We start from the raw sequence: 15817 nt of genomic DNA, 5'->3' as shown, positions 1-15817 counted from the left end.
GATGGCCCATGAAATGGTACCCAAAAAGGGGGCACTGGATTTGGCGATCGGGATTCCAGTGAATCCGATTTCCGGATTTGGGGCATAACAGAAGTTGCTATCAGAGCATAACTTGGGAATACCTGAAGATAACATCACATATCTACTGATAGCTACCCTTCACTCTATGATTATCGAGAACTTAGAATGGTTAGATCCCCGAGTTCGAATAACTTAGAGTTTTTCTGATATAGCTCCCTACTGTTGAGATTGTGAGGCTGTATCGTATTCCAGTTTCGATCGTTTCTTATCCAAGATTCGAGGTTCAGTTGGATCATCGTAGTGTTGATGAGGCATTTTGGGAGCAGGGGGCTGAGATTCAGAGGCATTGTCCCCATCTCTTAGGTGTCTGATTATGTTGGCATGCTGTGTTCGGATAGGATTTCCCTCCCTTGGTAAGCTTTGTATTGGTTGTTTTGTAGTTTAAATTTCGAGGACGAAATTTTTATTAGGTGGGGAGAGCTATAAGACCCGTATCCTACTCTGTACTGTTCCGTAGACTTTCGCGATCCTTCACATCGAATTCAGGCAATCCGCGACCGATGATCGACATTTGCGCACGACCCTAAGTCGTACCCCGTGGATTTGAGTCGGCTCAATCCGAAACTTATACCGTCACGACCGAGTCGTTGCCGCGGTTCGAATGCCACGTCTCGTGCGTCAATGCGACGCTTAAATCATAAGTTGTGGCCCGCACATTATAATAGCTGTGGACCACACATTGTGGGACCTACCCATATAACACCATTCCCTAGGAGGGTGATGTCATGTCCTTACACAAGTAATAATGGCTCCTCTTCTTAAGTCAACACCTCCCCTTACCTAGGCATTTATGATGGCCTTACATCATTATGACAAGCCATAACTTCTCTCTCTCTCTCCCTCCCTCTTTCTTCCTCATTCCCCATTGCAATAGCCATGGACGTTCAACCCATCCCAAAAATCTACCCCTCTTCCACCTTAGATCCTCACCAATCCAGCCTTTATAGCATCATCTCCACCGTTGAGGAAGCTTCGTAAGGGCATTAGAGCATAAGGGTAGAAGTTGAAGGGGAAGATCTTGAAGTGGGTGCTTCTTTCTCTCCCTCTCTCTTTCATTTTTTTGTGTGTGGTGATGTGGCCGTGTGGCCCACCCGAATGGACCCCACCATGAAGCATGTATTTTTCCCAAGCCATCTAGTAGGTGGGGCCCACCTTAAATGTGTGTTGTATGCAAACCGTTTGGGATGCTGGATGTGGCCACGCCGTGAAGCGTGGACTGGCAGTGTGTTGTACTGACCTGCAAACCACAAAAAATATTAGCTTGGTTCAAAGCTTTGGGGTGGGCTGCTCATGTAGGCCCCACCTTGATGCTTGAATCTAATCCACGCCGTCCATTCCATCTGCCAACTCATTTTAGGCGTTGAGCCAAAATATGGAGCTAATCTGATTTTCTGGCGGGCCACAGCTTAAAAAATTATGGTTTTACTGTTAAAATCCATTCTGATGTTTCCACGCACCAAAACATGTTGCATATTGGGCTCATTTGGACGGTCTTGAGCCGTAGAATCCAATGGGTGGAGTGGATCCACCTGATGCGGGCCCCACATACGAAAAACCGTGAGAAAACCAAAAAAAAAAATGTATATAACATATATGCAGCAGGACGTTGCTGCTGACTGAGGACGCACAGGCAACGTTCTGCACTGCTGTGGACGGACGGGCAGGGCCGTGGGCCCCACTACAGGCCCCACCATGATATATGTTGAACAACCACGCCGTGTATTAGGTGAGTCCCCTTTGGGAAGCAAGATCCTCCAAAAATCAACTGATCAAAGAACTCAAGTGGTCCACACCAAAAGGAGCAGGAGGTTGAACGTTTACCATTGAAATCTTTTGGGTCACGGAAGTTTTGGATCTATATGAAAATTGTTTTTTTCCCCTTAATTCAGATGTTTGTGACCTTGTGATCGGATTGGATGGAGAATAAACGTCATGGTGGGCCCCACATGGGACCCACTTCTATGAAGTGGATTGGCTGGAGTACCGTGTACAACAGCTATAATGCCAACAAGTTCAGTGGGTCTGAACATGAGGCACGTGTTATATCCATTTTGTCCAGCCGTGGACCCCAGTTGCTGCTGTGTCAGATCCAACCGTCCATCAGCAGCCATAGCTGCTGTAAGACGGCAATTCTGTGGGCCCTAATCACAAGGTATATATTATATTCCACCGCCCATTCATTTCCGGTGGGTCCCACACATGTGGACCCACCTGGCATATATATTTCATCCAGATCGTCCGACAAATGACGTCCAAGGCTGGACGTTTGCATGAATGGTAATATAATATTAAATATATATATAGATAAATAAATTAAATAATATATATGTGTATGTATATATATATATATATATATATATATATATATATATATTATAAATATTATATTTGGTGGGCCACACCACGTGGTCCCACCTGATGTACATGTATAATATATATATAATATTATATCTAGTGGGCCCCACCACGTGGCCCCACCTTATGTATATGTTTCACCAATCCCATCCACCGTCCAGACCCCTGGACGGTGGGATTCTCGTGATGTATGTGTTGTACATACATGCTATCCAGCATGTGGAGCTCACGCGTGATGTATCTGTTTTATCCTAGCCATCCATCATTTAGCTGATGGGACACCACCGTGAGCTATCTGTTTAATCCATATCGTCCAGAATATTTGGACGGTGCTAGAAGATGTTTGGGCGGTGCTATGGACCATGCCATGTTGTATGTATTTCACCCACGCCGTCCACCTATTTGGACGGTGCTGTGCTGCCACACCGTGATGTGTTTGTTTCACCCATACCATCTAGATAGTGCTGGACGGTGTTGGACAATGTTTGGATAGTGCTGACCTACCTGGACACTGTTTGGACAGTGCTGATCATCATTAGTGGGCCATGTGCCCCATAGAATGATGTGTACAATGATACACATGATGCACCTGCAACTATTAAGGTGATTCTAGATGTAATCCAAGCTCCCACTTGTTGTATATGAGGGCCATTAGTGCGGCCCATTGATGTGGCCCACTCGTTGTATATGAGGCACATGGTGATGTATATGAGGCCCATATGTGCGGCCCAATGTGGTGTATATATGGCCCATGTTCGAGGCCCAATATGATGTATACCCGGCCCAAGTTTTGGGGCCTATTGAGATGTATCTGAGGCCTGTGTATTGCGGCCCATATGATGTATGTGAGGCCCATGGGTTGCGGCCCATTGCAATGTATATTGAGGCCCATGGTTATGGCCGTTATGATATGTTTGAGGCTCATAGTTGTGGCCGTTATGATATGTTGGGGGCCCATGGTTGTGGCCCGTTATGATGTGTTTGTGGCCCATTTGGTAAGGCCCACTGACATGTATTTTCGGCCCATGGGTCGAGGCCCATTGTGACGTATTTCCAGCTCGTATGCGGTGGCCCATTGTGATATGTTTCTGGCCCATTTATTGAGGCCCGACTTGATGTGTATAAGGCCCATTAGTGTGACCCATTGATGCGGCCCACTTGTTGTATATGAGGCCCATTGGTGCGGCCCAATGATGCGACCCACCTGTTGTGTATATTAGGCCCAATGGTGCGGCCCAATGTATCGACCCACCGTGATGTGTAAGGCCCACCTGTGATGACTATTTGAGGCCCACTTATTGGATATTTGGGCCCACCTTATGTTTGACTCTATGTGGACCACTGCTTAGGAGCAATGTTGGTTGAATGTCCACATTGATGGGTAATGATGGCTAAACGCCCACATTGTAACCTTCCCTTAGGCATAGTTAGGCCAATTCTCATCGATACCGATTGTATTGGCCGGTTCTGATTGTCGAGGCCGAGTATCGAGGCCGATTCCGATTTGTCGAGGCCGATTGTATAGGCCGATTTCGATTTATCGAGGCTGATTGTATAGGCCGATTTCGATTGTTGAAGCTGATTGTATAGGCCGATTCCGATTGTCGAGGTTGAGTATCGAGGCCAATTCTGATTTGTCGAGGCCAATTGTATAGGCCGATTCCGATTGTCGAGGCCGATTCTGAGTGTCGATTTCGATTACCAAGGCCGATTGTCGAGACCTATATGATGTATATGCGACCCATAGTTGAGGCTCATTGTGATGTACTCGTGGCCTATGGGCAAGGCCCGTTGTGATATGTATTAGGCCCATGATGCATGGCCCATTTGATGTATTCGAGACCCATGTGCAGGGCCCACATGTCGTGTATTTGAGGCCCATGAGCAGGGCCCACCTGTTGTGTATATGTGGCCCTTGAGTAAGGCCCATTGTGTTGTATATTAGGCTCATGTGAGAGGTACACTGTGATACGTATTAAGCTCTTGAGTGAGGCCCATGATGTTGTATATTAGATCCTTGTGTGAGGCCATAGGTCCACTATATGTTAGGCCCTATGTGGGTCATCCCTTGGGGGTAATGTTGGTTAAACGTCCACATTGTCAAGGCCGATTGTTGATGCCGGTTATTGATACCGATTATGAGTATGTGATAGCATAGCATCATGATACATGCCCATACGCATCATCTACATGTTTGTTATGAGATGTGATTCACCATTGCATATGTTATTGGGCAGGTTGCTATGAGACTCCCTGATAGGCGGATATTGTCCCATGTAAGCGCACGGTATGCGTAGGATGGATGCATGGCTGAATTATATGACTCGTGCATCTTGCATTGCATTTTGTGAGTATTGTATGCCCTAGCAACATCAGGGTCGTAGCCTCCACAAGCATATCGTGGATGGGCAAATGGGACACCGAAAATGTTTGGTTCTAGCATACGGGCGCCATAGATGTCCCTGGGTGAAAATTCCTAAACCTCCGTGGCCAGGAGACGCCCCAACGTTGAGACTGAGTGGATATATATGAGCGCATGAGGGCCGTATACCAGTAGGCCGCGTCTCCCACTGTGTCGTGGTCGGTTGGGAAGGGGTGTGACCTTACCTGCCAGAGTGAGGGGGCAATATCTAGGTTAAGTCTGACCAGCTTGAGGAATGGGTCCGCTATCGACGAGCCGGGCTCGATATTGGCAGGCAGATAGTGGTCTCTTCCACTTACCCAGTTGTGCGCTCGGATAGGGGCGGTAAGCTGGCGTAGAGTGCAATAGACCCCGGTGATGATCCCAGAGAGGAACCGTACTGATATGTGGACTTATTGAGCCGGATTTGCATACTCATTCATTCATTTATTCACTATCCACTCAGGCTGGTGGTGCGCAACTATTTATACGTGTACCTTCGCAATGGTCAGGATTTCGGTTTGGGCGCACGACTAACATGAGATCAGGAGTTTACCACATTGTGTCTGACTATCCAAATTTAGGTATGAGACTGGTTTGGATAGAAGTCCCTTGTGGTGGACCCCGTAGCCTGCGATAATACGTACTATCATCCCGACTTCACACTCCAACATAGTCATTTCATTCGCACCGCATATCGCATTACATCCGCAGCATATGGCATTTTGGGTTACTATGTTTCTGCATTTATATGGCTTAGATATGACTGACGGTATTCGTGGACTCATCAGGATTTGCATATTGCATTGCATCATTAGCATCTGATGTTTGACTCGCTGTCTCCGCATTGCATAGCTGATCTACATTACTTCATCAGTATATGATATTGTTTTTATTTTATTCCTGCATTGCATAGCCTGGATAAGGCTGATGGTATTTATGGGCCTATCAGTATGTTTTCGCATTACTCTGATATCGTATGATTTATGAACTTGCCAGTATTTCTAATATTGTATGAATTATGAGCTTGTCTGTATTTCCGCTTACTCTGTTATCGTATGATTTATGATCTTGCCAATATTTCTGACATTGTATGATTATGGCATTACATTGAATGCTTGACACTTATCTTGTGCACACACTTACACCACCCTCTAAGCTTTCTATAAGCTTACGCACGATAGATGCGTGCAGGTGATGCTAAGTTGCAGCAATATTGAGCTTGGAGCGTGCAGCGGTCTTCTGAAGCTTTGATTTTTAACATATGTATTTCCCTTTCAGCATTGTATTCAAATGTTTATATTAGTGGATATGTGATGATGATGTTGCCTTTGTGATTTTGGTATACTTGTGGTTATGCTTATTATGAGTTAAGTGTACATTGGAAAATCCTCTTTGTAGGATCCCAAGATCGGAATCTGGCGTATGCACGCTAGGAGCCGAGAATGGGGTACTACGGAGGCTGTCGGCACCAGATTCAGCGATCGGGATTCTAGTGAATCCGATTTCCGGATTTGGGGCGTGACATTGAAGGTCCACCTTGGGCCCTTGATTATGATTGCTTCTTCCTTGAGTTTATGACCCTCTTAGCTTGTAGGCTACCCCAAAGTGTTGAGCCCCCACTAGGGGACTTCTCCTTAGAGTATTTGTTTATATATTTAAACCCTGTCCCTCCTTGGGAAGGAGTATGATCCACGTCATCACCGCCGAGTAGCGTGTTTACACCATTATGACCCATATGCATCATCTGCTTGAATGGATTGCATTGTGTGTGGTCATTGGGTCAACATGATAGAGGGATGGAGTTTCTCCCCTTGTGCACATCGAGTGCTTGAAGCTAGTGCATGATCTGTATGCGTGACTCATGCATTGGCATCGCATTTCATGATGATACTACCCTTGCTTCATCAGGGTCTTGCCTCCGCAGGGACATTCGTGGATGGCTATATGTGTGGACACCGAAAATATTACTTGATCATACAGGGTGCATAGGATGCCCATGGGTGAAATTTCCAAAACTTTCGTGGTACCAAGGATCTGCCCCAACGCCGTGACCGAGTGGAAATTATGAGCGTACGAGAGCCTTATACCGTTAGGCCGCGACTCTCACTGTCGTGTGGTCGGTTGGGTAGGGGTGTGGCCTTACCCGCCTGGTGTAAGAAGGCGTTGCTATGCTAAGTCTGACCAGCTCATAAATGGGTCTGCTGCCGTCAAGCTTTGTTGGTGATTGGCTGTCCACAGGCAGGTAGTGAGGTCTCTTACGCTCGTTTGACTGTGCGGGTCTGGAGAGTGACAATCATCTAACAGTGTACTAGACCTTGGTGATTTCCTTATGATTGGAAATGTACTTGATATGTGGATTGGATAAGAGCACTAGCATCATCTCGCATCGCATTACATTCGCATCGGATGTATAAGCCCCCCTTACGCATCGCCTTGTTAAGGCGCCCAGTACTCATTGCATTATATTCATGTTATGCCTCGGTAAGGCTAGTGATATTATCATTGATCATGTTTCCCCTCCTGTATCTCCTATTATTCTTCTGTGCACCATTGTCACACACCTTCACCACCCTCTAAGCTTCTATAAGCTTATGCACGATTGATGCGTGCAGGTGATCCTAAAACAGCATCGTAGCGGCAGAGCTTGGATTAGAGTTGAGTTGAGAACCCCCAGTGTTGCAGATCTTCTTCCTACTTCTTTTGCTATCAGATGTATTACTTTTCTGCTTTGTACTTGTAAAAATTCAAATTCATAGTGGATTTTGTGATGTGTGCCTTTGTTATTCTCAGATATACTTGTTGTGATCTTGGGTATGCTCATATTGGAAATGGTTATACGGTTATGGAAATCCTCCTTGTGGGATCCAAGGATCGGAACCTGCCTCAGGAGCTGAGAATGGGGTACTACGGAGGCTGTTGCAGCTAGAACTGACTATCGGGTTCCTTGTGAGTCTGGTTATCGTGTCTGGGGCATGACAACCATGGTCAAATTTCGCTCAAAAAATAAATAAATTTAATAACCGTAGCATCAGATTAGTGGGCTTCAATGAAATGCAAAAAACAGTCAACAGCTTATGTTCAGATGAAAAGTTTTAAATAAAGGGTGGATAGGATTGTCCTTCTATTTAGGTTTTTGAATCATAGGCCATCCAATGGAAAGCCCACACATGGAAAGTCCCAATCCACCATCTACCCTACCACAAGCAGAATGGAAATTCTGCCTCTACCACGGGTCACATGAGTTGATAAGTAGGCTATTGGAAAAGGTATCCTATCTTTGAAAAGTCATCACTACCAAGGGCATGCTACCATCTTTGCTACTCATGGGTGGATCCTCAGCCAAAATCTTCGAAGACATTTAAGCTTTCAATATCTTGTTTTGATCAGTATTTGAAGTATCGGTACGGTTACAAGTTTCGTTGGTTGGGGATATGGAAAAAATTTCGATACCGCCAATAACCAGATATGCTGGGAAACATTGGAGAAACATGGAGAAAACAGTAGAATTTTTCAGTAAAACTTCAGGAGATGCCAAAATACATATATTTGCATATCTATAAATAAAAAAATTGCAAAAAGAATGCATACATAATAAGTTTTCATTTAATGAGAGCCTAAAAGCATGTGTTGTCATAAGAAATCAGTCCATCCATCCAAACATCCATCGATATTTTAGAATATTGACAACACAATAAAAAATATTTGCGATCAATTGGTGATACTTAGCGATACATCATCTATGCTTGGAAATTTTTTAATACTATCAGTGTTATCGGTATTGCTACATGTGTTATTGGTATCGCTGAGCTGGAGATACGAATAACATCGGGGATACTTCGAACAATAGTTATGATCAACTACAATTCTTCAATTTAGTTTTATAGATTCTATTTAGACATGTGATATTGCAATAAAAACCATAGAAAGGAGGCAACAATTAACAAGGATGTTTCGAAAGCTGGGGGAGGGAAGGAGATGCACATGGATCGTTACAATGGTACTCTCTCTCTCTCTCTCTCTCTGAGAGAGAGAGAGAGAGAGAGAGAGAGAGAGAGAGAGAGAAGTTTTTTCTTGCAAATAGGTGCTAGTGGTGGTTAGGGGAGTCCAATATGAGAAAGATGGAGAGTGGATACGAGCTCGTTCTTGGTGGGTTTGGAGAGGAATTGAATATTAGATAAGAAAGGGTTTGGGCTTTGAGAGATGTTTGGAGAAAACAAAAAGGAGAGGGAAAGAGATCCTGCATGAGATTTTTGGAGGGGTTACTGGCCCACTTCGTAGGGAGAGAGGGAGAGAGGGAGAGAGAGAGAGAGAGAGAGTCGTATTGGAATATTTCAACCCTTTCATCATTTAACTCTTTTCCTTGATATGGAATGTTTCCTTAATTGTTGCTTTTTGGGCCATAGTTTGAAATTTTAGGATCTTCCAATCTTGCAGGCATTGAAGACAACCACCACCCACAGTGCTGCCCATCAGGTAAACACTTTGGATCATGAAAAGATGACCCAAATCCAATAGCTACAGTCCTTGCATATCCCAAAACACTACTTCGGGATATTGTAGCAAACCTCTTTATAAAATCACTCCTCCTTCTAAAGATGTAGAGGAGATTCAAACCATTTAGAAGGAGAAAACTTCTATCTGGAAACTCTGTATGGAATAGCTCCTCATTCTAAAAAAGTGAAGCAGAGTTCCATCTAATTGGTAAGACAAGATCATACAAAGTGCAAAGGCATGGTATGCCCAATTCGGTGCATGTGAGCCCCAGCGTATGGATCCAAATCAGTTATCTGATAGGCATCACTTATGATGGGGGAAAAGATACATTTTAAAGTGTTGCTGAAATTCCAAATAATTTCCCGTGTGCAACGCATGTGCACCTTACTAGTAAATTGAAAAGAGCATAAACACCAACCATATAATCAGTAGACAACGCAACTTGCCCAAAATAGTTCTAGGAAAGCAAGAACATAAATACCAAACCTAATGATTAATCTTCAACTTTCTTAGTTTTGCAGCTCTGACAATGTCAAAATTACTCATTGATCTTAATCACTTGATCTTCATTCCTCTTTTTTTTCTTTTTTTTTCTTTTTTTTTTTCTTTTTTTTTACCGAGAGAGATTCTTCTTTTCCTTCTAATTAGTCATCATTGCAGATAATTTTTTTTCGTGTACCAACACACAAGTCATGAAAGAAATTTCATGTGACGGAAGAGAGAAGTAATACAGATCAATAAATCAAACAGGCTACCATGGTAGAGTGTTAATCGCATGGTGTACCAAAACGGTTATGTAAAGTAACGGTGGTAACCGTTATGCATTATGGGCCAAAAAGGGCTGCAACAGCCGTTTCAGAAAAGATGGCCCATAACAGCCCTTAAACAGTTTCTTTTTTTCTTTTTTTCTTTCTTTCTTTCTTTCTTCTTGTAAGGGCCGTAAATGGCCCGTATCATAGCAGTAACACCAGTGGCCGTAACAACCGCCATTACCATTATGGAACACCTTGGTTAATCATGATTCAGGATAATCCAGAGAACTTCAGAAAATAAAATTAAGGAAAATATCAGGGAATGTCTCTTAAAAACATAAATTAAATTATCTTCTTGATGAAGGTTTTTCCTGGGTTTGTTCTATGTTCTCGAATGATTTGTGAAATTTTCATATTACTGGCAACTAAGTAGCAAGTCATGAATAGTTCATGAGCTATTCGATAATTTGTGAAGTAGTTAAGGAATCTTCTTGTCCTGAGAAATTCATGAATAATTTGTGGTTGTATAAAAAAGGTGGAGAATTTTGTACAGCCTCTCCATTGGCTTAGGCACCATGCGGCCTATGCCGCAATGCTCTTCGTTCTCTCAAATTGATGCAGAATCGATCTCCACATTTATTTCCAAAAAAGGTATCAAGATTAGTTGTAGAAACCTTCTACCCAACTTGACACTCTTGCTTATTTCGCACATGCATTTCCAAGCATTTTTTAGAATTTTAGTATCCGTTCAACTAAGATTTCGAGACAATACACCTACTGCCTCAAGATCCTTATTTAGTAGGATGGATTAATGGCTTCACTATTTCCATCCATAATCAGTGCCAAGTGACCTTAAATTGACATAGAAGTAGAAAGGCACCCACATCCCTATAAAAGTGGATGGGTGAATGATATCTTTATTACCATTCATAATCCATGCCTAGTGACCTTTTCACTACCAAAGCACTATGATGAATCCGTTTGATGTGATGTGATGACTATGAAAATACACTACATTTTTGGGTCAACCAAGGTGTATGATCAATGAACGCACCAAGATGGTAACACAAACACCTACATTTTTATGCATATTGGAAGGAACTAGGAAGACGGCATTAAAGCCAATGAAGAACTCTCTCTCTCTCTCTCTCTCTCTCTCTCTCTCTCTCTCATGACAACAGGGTGTCCCCAAGACTAATCCCTGTGGATGCACGCAAATTACCCACAAACCACGTGGGAGCTAATCGAACTCATGTCTGTGGGGAGCAAACCCACGATGCTAGCCATTCGCCCAAACCCCGTGCAAGTCCTTTCATGCTCTCTTGCCCTCACCTTGAAACCAAATTGTGGCAACCAATCAAAAGCATTGGGCCGAACCACAAGCCATGGATGAAAATTCAAAGCAAGCATTTCTACCAAGTGGAAGACCTCACCAAAGACATGGGCAATACAAGTACACAATAGAAGTGCGGTGATCTATGACACTATCCCATGAGAGAGGTGTTGAGCCAACAACTGTCATCACAAACTCCCACCAAAGCCAGCGTAAAACCTAGCTCAATCATACAACTTGAGATTGAGCTGACAATTGTTCTCACCCTTCCTCTCTCTCATTTTTGCAAGCTTGAAGACATCTTTCTCACCTTCTCTTTCTCTAATCTATTGTAAAGATCATCATAAGCGTTGTGTAGCCTTTATATATATATATATATATATATATATATAGGGAAAAGGTTCTATGCGGTTGAGCTCATGGGAACTTCCCATGAGGTTGAGCTGCGAGGGCCTCACCATGATGTATGTCGAACATCAACACCGTGCATTTGATGGGTCCCCTTTAAATAATGGGATATCCCAAAAATCAGCCATATACGAAACTCAAGTGGGCCATACCATCTAAAATCATGTGAAGACATGGCTAAAACATATAAAAGCACTTGGTGGGGCCCACTTAAAATTTGGATGCGCCTAAAACTTGGTCTGACCCCTCATCCAAGTGGGACACATAATGGATGGGCTGAATTTGTGAACCAGTTCTCAATGGGCCCAACAAATGATTATGAATGTTTTAATGGAGGGTAATCCCTCTCAACTTTTGTATGTGGTGTGGCCCACACAAGTCACGGATTAACTTGAATTTTAAGCCCTAGGCCCACCATGGAATGGTGCATCATTCTGATGGGGTAGATGTTCGACACACATCACGGTGGGCCCACACAGCTTGACCTCATGGGAAGATCCCATGAGCTCGACCGCATAGAACCTTCGCCCCCCCCCCCCCCCAACACACACACACACACCTTAAGTGTAGCCTTACTACTTTCGTAGCAATCTTTTTGACATTTTATATTGTTCAAAATTTTCATCATTTCTAGTCTATTGCTAGGCTTTGAAACATGAACATTTCTCATTAACAGCTTTCTGTACATTGTCATTCCACACCACATTTCCTTATATAATTGACTTTTATCCCTAGATACTCATAAAGCATTTTTTGTCACTTTTCTAACACATTCAGCCATCTCAATCCACATAACATTTACTTCTTCCTCGACATTCTAATCTCCTTCTTCCATTAATTTATTTTTGTATAACATTGTTTTCTCCCTTTAAATTCCACCACATAGTTTTTGGAAACTTATTAATTTCATTTCCTTTCTTCGATCTCCTAGTGTAAACATCCATAATCATTAACCTAAGTTGCATGGTTAAGCTCTCTTGATATAACCTAGCAATCCTTATATATTGATAATTTTGTCTTCCAAAGTAGAAAGAAATCTAGTTGGCTTATATATGATCCACTTTTAAAAGTTAGTTCCTCTCTCTTTTTAAAGTATGTGTTTGCTAGAGCTAGCCATAGCGGAATCAAGGAAAGCATCCCCTACTCATTAGGTCAAGAGGAATACCTAAAATGATTTGAATAAAGGTGGTGAGGGAATTTATGGTGAAATAGGATTCGTAAAACTCACCCCAAATAGCATGGACAAGGCTTTGATGGTCAATACATGCATGCATACATACACATAGGGGTGCACTTGCATGGTACCAGTACTAGTGGTACATGATTGCTGTGGGGCAGATGTGGTGTGCATATGACATCCAACCCTTCCAATAAGTGTTCCCTACAATGATGGTCAGGCACCCGAAATATCACTAAGCCATCAGGTGGGCCACACTTTAGAAAATAATGAAAAACACCCAAAAACCTTCAAGTTCAAGTGATGGGGCCCACCTGGTGGTCAGATTCACCTGAATTTTGGGGTGTGCTCATGGTGCGGTGCACATTTTGCATGGGTTGGATGCCATACACATGCCACATGAATCAATTGAAGCAAGAAAGCAGCTGAGTTTTGAAACTATTCAAGTTAACCTGCCCAATTCAAGAGTCAACTCACTGAGTTCTTCAACAATGAAAAATGCCCAAAAACCTTGAAATTCAAGTGGTGAGGCCCACCTGATGGTCAAATTGATGTGAATTTTGGGGTGTGCTGTCGTCATGGTGCGGCCCACCTGATGGTCAAATTGATGTGAATATTGGGGTGTGCTGTCCTCATGGTGCGGCGCACATTTTGGGTGGGATGGATGCCACACACACGCCACATGAACCAATTGAAGCAAGAAGGTAGCTGAGTTGTGAAACTATCCAAGTTAACGTGCCCGATTCTAGAGTTGAATCACTGAGTTCTCCAACAAGAATTGACCCCTCTTAAGGTGTGTTTGGTTGCACCAAATTAGACTGTTTGATCACTTGAAGAGGGTTAAAATGTCATTTTGAAATGACTTTAAAAAAAAAAAAAAAAACGATTTTTTCTATCAAAATGTTTTATAATCCGGACCGGCTAAGCGGTTTGACTGGGTTAGAACTGACGCAGGATTCTTTTGGGTGACTCGAATTAAGACACCTGATTTTCGAAGACCTTCCTAAGGAAGAGTCAAACCATACGACTTGGATAGTCTCCACCACAAGATCACAGGAGGCGATGTGGGTTGTCAACAAAGACGGAAATTCCACCCAAAAAGTATCGAGAGAGAGAGAGAGAGAGAGAGAGAGAGTGCTAATAAACAACAAGAACCAAAAATAAATAAATAAACAAATCTCGTTTTCTGAGAGTGCTAATAAACAACAAGAACCAAAAATAAATAAATAAACAAATCTCGTTTTCTTAAATGATTTCAATGTTTATCAGAGAAGGAAACGCACCTAATAATGGGTTCTGTATTGTCGTGGGCTGCGTGAAGATGTAGGGATTTCCCAAGTACCGCAGTGTAGGGAAAGATATATCACCGCTGCAGTGGCAGGGAGAGAGAGAGAGATTTGAACTTCAGCAAGACGAGAAGGAAGAAAGAAAAGCCAGAAGAGGGGTTGATGCCCTAGGGTCTGAATCGCACTCTGAGAGGACGGGTGGACGGGCTTGGACTTTCAGCTTGGCCCATGGACCGGTCTTGGGCCTGGATGATTGGCCAGTCAAGTTCGGGCTTGGCTGCGGCTTAGTTCATTTTAACCCAGCCCGCCCTGAGTTTACGTGTACATGTGTTCTATTCCACAAATAGGCAGTTCCCATCATCTACGCATGAATTTGATTGATTTTCGACAGGTTAGGTTCGGCCGTGTCCAAGAAATCCAAGGTCAGGCCCACCTCGGCAGTGTAGGGCTCTCTTTGTCCAGAGAAAAGAAAGAACCACCATTTCAGTGGTGCTGCATCTCGCTTCCTCTCTCTCAGAGTTCTTTCCACTTCTCTCTCAAATCTCTCCCCTTCCTTCCCTACCTGTCTTGGAGAAATACCGCACCAAATCATTTCTCACACTCGGGAGCAAATTTCAAGAGGTAATGTAAAGTTTTTAAAATTAGAAGATTTAGAATTTGTAAACATCTATGGATTTAGAAATTTTAAAATTTGGGAGGTTAGAGATTTAAGGAATTGGGGGTTTAGGGATTTAGGGATTTGAATGTGTTGGAAGAGGCAAATTATATGTTTTATGGATATATTTGCCTTAAATTACTTTTTAAGTACATATTTTTTATCTCTTAAAATAAATGAAACTCAGTAACACCCTGATTTCTTCCCTTTAATACAGATGGTAAATCTATCACCTTAATGCTCAAACATACTCGTTTAATTGAAGTATAGTTTTTCCCTTTAACACCTCTGAAGATGGCATTTCATAAATTCTTATTTGATCATGGACTCTGGATCTTTTTAAGGACAACTCAATCAAAAGATGCTTTAACTTTAAGCTCAGCCTCATTACTCCAAAGTTGGTTTCAAGTGTTTTTAATTTCATTCAAATGCTTTATGATACATATTGCTTAATCCTAGTTTATTCTCATTTGAAGAAATTTTCTACTTATTCATGGCATTCATGAAGGGCATATCGATCATGATATAGAGACATTTCTTGAACCTTTTTCCTAGGATATCGTAAATTTAGTTATATGGAAGGCAAAGTCAAGTTTGTCCAGATGTATTATAACTTCATGAGATTTATCTCTTAACAGTAGAACCTCAAGGCCTAGCTCATGGCTAGTGCAGTTTCATTTTCCTCTCCCAGCATTAATGATATGAAGCAAAAAAAAAATAAAAAAGTAAAAAAATAAAATAAACTATGCATCTTTTAAGACCCATGAATAGAGGCAAGAGCGCGTTAAACGTTAGTTACCTGATGAGATACTATCAACAGACGTAGTGAAGATTAATGATACAAGGTTACATCTCTTATATTTTCCTACCAT

General features: G+C 42.5%; 1 long non-coding RNA gene across 2 annotated transcripts in view; it reads right to left on the bottom strand.

Moving 5' to 3' along the window:
• Positions 1–14604, bottom strand: part of LOC131253102 (uncharacterized) — a 30291-nt gene extending 15687 nt beyond the window's left edge. For both annotated transcript variants that reach the window (XR_009174917.1, XR_009174916.1), the window contains exon 1: positions 14288–14604. This is a non-coding gene — a long non-coding RNA (uncharacterized LOC131253102). The remainder of the gene's footprint in view (positions 1–14287) is intronic.
• Positions 14605–15817: the final 1213 nt, after the last annotated feature.

This window comes from Magnolia sinica, chromosome 8 (assembly GCF_029962835.1).
Source record: "Magnolia sinica isolate HGM2019 chromosome 8, MsV1, whole genome shotgun sequence".
Lineage (NCBI taxonomy): Eukaryota > Viridiplantae > Streptophyta > Magnoliopsida > Magnoliales > Magnoliaceae > Magnolia > Magnolia sinica.
The sequence above is the reverse complement of the archived record's forward strand: the minus strand, read 5'-3'. Positions and strand labels throughout refer to the sequence as shown.